Genomic DNA, 6,146 nt, shown 5'->3' on the forward strand with positions numbered 1-6,146 from the left:
ATTGATGATTATTTTGTGCCTTGAACATAAGGCTGTTAATTTTCGGCACGGACATGAAAACGCAAATTTTGTATCAACCGATAATTTAGTGGGTGATCAGAATAACCAATTAAAAAAATAAAACTATTATTATTTTAATTCTATTTTGAAAAATTATAATTTTGTTTTATTCTCTAAGTTCATGTTAATCAAGTTTAAAATAGGTTTACAAATCAAGTTTTTCTATACGTGTAACATCAGGTTTTAATCGTCGTGTCAACCCAAATTATATTGTGTTGCTAACGGGTTCTTGTCATGTGACAATCATATACAGGTTGAAAATTTTCTTAATAAGTCGGATTCGGGTTAATTAGCGATCTTCTTGGGTAGGGTCGTTCTCAAGTCAACTTGTTGACGACATAACCCGCACGATTTGTCAGCCCATGTGATGATAGAAAGTTTACATACGGAATGTCAATCCAATCGAAAATTTCTCTGAATTTTCTAGGATTTCCTCTAAATTTAGTCATCACATAGCTCAAAAGTCATTTTAACATGACAAACCTTATAAGTCCATCTGTCTCCCCCTACGCAAGGATGACACGCATAAATCGAGAAATGGTCCGTCTCTCATTCCACGAACAAAAGACACTTAGTCCCATTGGGGCAGGTCTCAGGTTAGAGCGGAAACGGGCTATAAGTTTGAATTGGGCTCTAGTATTGGGCCTAAAGTAAAAACATGCACGATTGGGCCACAAAATTGCATTTCTACAAACAAATAAGTGAGGAATTTCCGAAGTCAAAGTCAACATATAATTAATAATGACATCAGTATAAAATGCATAATTTGTTAACCATCAGATTGACAAACTGATAGGGGCATGATATTCTATTTTATTCCGGAAGAGAGTTGTATGGTACAAAAGGATCTCCTATAAACTAGGAAAGTAAATCAAAGCAAATCAAATCCTAACTACTAGGCAAAGTAAATAAAATCATAACAACTAAATAATACTAAAGCATAAATAAACTAAATAAATATACAGAGAGAATATCAGCTCCCTTCCGGAATAAAATAGAATATCATGTCCCTATCACAAACCATGGTCCGGTTTTAGTCTGCTATTTGTATTAAGATCAATTCTTGTTTTGATCTAAATCCAATAACGGAGTTTATATATCGACGGGTTTAGTGACAAACCGACTAAATTCTGACTGATTGTTTGTTGATAAATATTTAAGCAAAGTTTAACTCGGACCAAAATTTCCCGATGAACACAATTTCCGGTAAAATTTACCAACTGCGCGTTTTCTATCGGTAATCATATTTGCCGGCAAATTATTAGGATTTAATTACAAAGGGAAAAATCCTTCAAATTCCGTTTTTTAGTATCAAGATTATATATGTAGACTCTCAATCCAATAGTATAAAATTTAGTCTACATTTCCTCTTAATTATTTAGGGAATGTTGAAGTCGTCAAATATCTCAAAAGTCATCCAAGCAATTTGCATGCATCTAACTCTTAGATGCACCTTTATTCCTGCAAAAAATAAGTGAAAAATTTTCGAAGTCAATGTCAACCTATCTCGTAAATTTCAGGCTTGTTTCATCCTTCTCTTCATAGTAAAATAATTATAAAAAAAATAAATTGTTAAATGGGTATCAATATATAAAAAGGAGAGGTTGGCATAATACATTAGATGTGCAATTAATACACGACTACATGTGTTGCTTTGTTTATTGTTATCGCCGGAAAAATACGCGGCCCGCCGCCGCGAACACCCCTCCTCGTCCACAGCAGGTGTACCGCCACCGCGATGTCAAGAGAGGTGATAAAGCTGCAAGAAAAAGAGCCAAGGATGGTGGCATGATAGTTCATGGAGGGGGCTGCGGCGGCGGCGGCTGTGGAGGAGGCTGCGGTGGCTGTGGAGGTTGAGTAAATTTAGTACAAATCCACTTAATTTCGAATATAAATATTGAGTATACTAAATTTTATCTTTTTGTTGCCCTCGACTTTAAATGTATTTCATCGTTCCAACGTGCCAAAATGAATCAAATAATGTGTAAGAATTCTAGGTACTGATATAATGTACTCCACGTGTTCCGCCGTAAGCGACGCACTTCTTTTGGATATGTGATTTAAGAAATTCATATTTTAAATGTTAAATAAAGAGAGTGTGAAGTATGAGAGAGAGAGAAAAAAAGAGAGAAGTGAAGAAAGAATAAAATAGATGATAGAATAAAATAAGAAATGTATTAATTTTTGCTAAGAAGGGAAATTGCTCATTTATAGTGGGACATCAAAAAAAAAGTGTCTCGCTTATAGTGGGACACGGGAAATATGTGCATATTTTGAAATCTTAGGGTTATACCATTTAATTGGTGTACGTATATCATGTATATTAATTTATTACTCCCCCGTCCATGACTAATTGAGTCTGTTTGACTCAACTTGGATTTTAAGAAATATAGTTGAAAGTGAGTTGAAAAAAGTTAGTGAAAGGCAGAACTTACTTTTATAATAAAATAAAATGTAAGTGAAATAAGTTAGTGGAATGTGTGGTCTATTACCAAAAGTAGTAAAATAAAAAAAATAAGGTGCAAATAATCGTGGAAGGACGAAAAAGGTAATTGCTATCAATTAATCAAGTAAGGGCAAAATATTCGTTAAGTCACATTCACCATTCTAACATAATCAATTCTCTCTCCAAAAAAATGTCTGTCATATTATTATGTTTTGACAAATTCTAGCCATCCTATAATTCTAAAAGTAAGTTGAAAAATTATGATATCGAATTTGATAAAACATTACTATCTATGCCCCGCATTAACTGTCACATTTACTTTTCTGCACTCATTTTATAAAAATGATTATAAATAGTTAAAGTGGAGAAATAGTAAAGTAAGAGAGAGAATAATGTAAAGAAGACTCTTCTCTACCTTATTCTCTCTCGTATTTTACTATTTCTCGCCTTAAACTATTTATTATCATTTTTACGAAACGAGTGCAGAAAAGTAAATGTGACAGTTAATGCGGGACGGAGGTAGTATGATTTCCATGTGCCCAATTAATTATCCTTACACCTTTTGGTGTAATGTTGATATTTTATCATTATAATTTCAAATTCATTGATATTTTTGGTACAACTCTAATAATCGAGGATTTAATTTTAGAATTGACCTTATTATTATATGTAATACTAGCTTTGTAGTGAAATGTTTTAAACCTTTTAATAGTACTGAATATTGAAAGGCTACAAGCCTATAATTGTAATGGTATAACCGTATAATAATTCTTTGAAGTGAGATACTCCCTCCGTCCCCAACTAAGAGTCGCTAATTTCATTTTGGGTCGTCCTCCATTAAGAGTCACTCTTCATTTTTTATCATAAATGGTAGTAGGCCTCACATTCCACTAACTCACTCAACTCACATTTTATTATAAAACCAATATAAAAATGTGGGTCCCACATTCCACTAACTTTTTTAACCAACTTTTATCTACATTTCTTAAAACTCGTGCTCGGTCAAAGAGCGACTCCTATTAGGGGACGGAGTGAGTATTTCAAATCTTTTAAGAGATCTGAATATCGAAAGGCTACAATCCTAGTATATTAGTAATAATCAATGTTATTGTAATTAAATAGCATCAACTAGCAGTCCAAATTCAAAATAATCTCATAAAAACAACAAGTTGGTTTCCACCATTTAATATTGTACTTACTCGTTTCTTTGTTTATTATTTTACTTTATATTCTAAATTAATTAAATTCACAATATCATAAAAAAATGGGTGAACGGGGTATTTACATATTTGTAGGTAGACATAAAAGTGTTGGGAAATTGAAAAAAAAAGTTTAAAATTTAGTATATATATTTTAATTAAAAAATCAAATTATTTTAATAACCGAATAAGCTTGATCAATTACTCTACTCTCGGCTAACATATGCTAATGCACGCTAAGTGTTCCGTTTATATTTTTTTATAATTAATAATTATTTTTCATTTACTAAGTAATCCTTGTAAAACTCTGGTATAACTCTGAAATACAAATCTATAAATTAGAAGTTTTGCATCTTAACAAATAAATCGCTTTATTAATTATCGTATTTAATATCCTTTACCTCATTTAGATGGCTATGCTCCACCAAATAAATATTCATAAAAAATACTCAAGAATCAAAAGTTGTGCTACTATGATAAGACTAACAACGTGGAGAAGTAACAGTGATGTGATAAAAAGGAGGTGGGATTTTGGTTGCCACAAGATATGGAATCATATCAAACTGTTTTTTGGGTTTGTCTCACCAGCAATTATATGTTTATAGTAATTGTTGAACCTTATAATAACGTCTTTTTTAAAGCAATTTCAGCAATAACATGAGTAAAATTTTTTAGGAATTAGGGTTGAAAAATAAATTAAATGAAGAAAATATTTAATTATATAAAATATTTTAAGCATACTCCTTCCATCCTAATTGTAATTACTAGATTCTATTTAAGTTGATAGTACATTTGAATATCTACTAATTATTTTCACAATTTAGTTATTGCTGTAAAATAACATCTATTAAGTCAAAAGTTGCAAAACCATGGTAATCAATAGTCAATAGTATATGAACAATAAAGGTGCAATTTTTATGTTTGTGGAATTCCTGATATATAACCATTTTAAATTGGTCATCTGGCAAATGTTTGGTGTCAAAGGTGCAGAATCACATCTTTTGTTATTGACCTAACATTTTGTAATCCATCCATGCCTCCACTTATCATACCAAAAGGAATATATGTAGATAATAATAAATTCAACTTCCACTATATATTTATACTTTTGTAATGAAAAGGCACTCTCTTTAATAATATATTCCTTTCATCAATGGCACGCACGCACTATAACGGTGAAGGGACTTGAGCACTTATTTGTTTTCTTTTATAAATTTCTATTATTAATTTTGTTGAAATTGTTTAAGATTATCTTTAGTCTCTACTAAATTGACGCAAATGAAGATCAATTGTCGAAGGTTGAAAGGGTCACGAGGGGCCGAAATTAGAGAAAGAAGCAAAAAATGTTGACAAAAAATGGTTGAGAAATGAGAAATAAAAAAATGACAAATTGAAGAATAGAAAGTAAAATAAAAAAAATGCTTACATAAAATAAAATTAATGTATCGTACTAGCTTTAATTTGTACTATTTTTAGTTATTTTTAATATAAATATGCATATTCTGTTATAAGAAATAAACTAAATAAGCTCCTATCAATATATTTTTTTACGTTCGTTCCATAAATAGAAATTCAGAAATTTCTATCATTATTTTAAAAAATAAGTGGCTATTTTTTGTAATATTCTGTAATGATGAACAATGCACATAAAAATAAATTAATGCTCCATGTTGATTTAAATAATCAAAAGTGCGTATCCAACCATCCTTTAGGATAAACAAAAGAGTATATTTTGTGTTCACACAAAATAAAGTTACATTTATAACTATGCTATAGGAAGTAATTGATGCAAAGTCTCTCAACCTAACCTTTAAAAAAGTAATACTAGTAGATATTACAATTGTAGTAGTACTTGGCCTAAAAAGTAACTCCCTAGCTACATAAAGCTCATATCTATCTATAAATGAAAAATAAAAAATGAAATGCTCGAATCATGATAGATAGATATACCCTACGTAACCATTCATAAACATAAAGTAGGTGTCAAATCACATAAAGTAGATATACCCTCCGTTTCCTCATAGTTTGGTGAAATTTTTCGGCACGGAATTTAAGAAATGGATGTTTAGTGTATTAAGTAGATAATAAAAATAAGAGAGAAAAAAAATAGAAAGAATAGAGTAGAAAGTGAATAAAGGGAGAGAATAAAGTAAGATGAAGAATAAATATTAATTATGGAAATGATTGAACTACGATGGAACTTTTGAAAAAAATGACTAAACTATGAGAGAACGAATGAAGTATTAATTATCGATTCTTGCATATCTAATTGTCACCCAACACATTTATGATCCGCGTTTCTATGTCTGGATAGGCCGCACACAATAATTTTCTTGAGTTTATTATTGGAACTCCTCATTTTGTTTAAAGGGCCGATGTAACCATTACTAGATCTCTCTCTTTGGTAGATGAAAATTGACAGGCATTTTTTGGTGAATGAT

This window comes from Salvia splendens, chromosome 18 (assembly GCF_004379255.2).
Source record: "Salvia splendens isolate huo1 chromosome 18, SspV2, whole genome shotgun sequence".
NCBI lineage: Eukaryota > Viridiplantae > Streptophyta > Magnoliopsida > Lamiales > Lamiaceae > Salvia > Salvia splendens.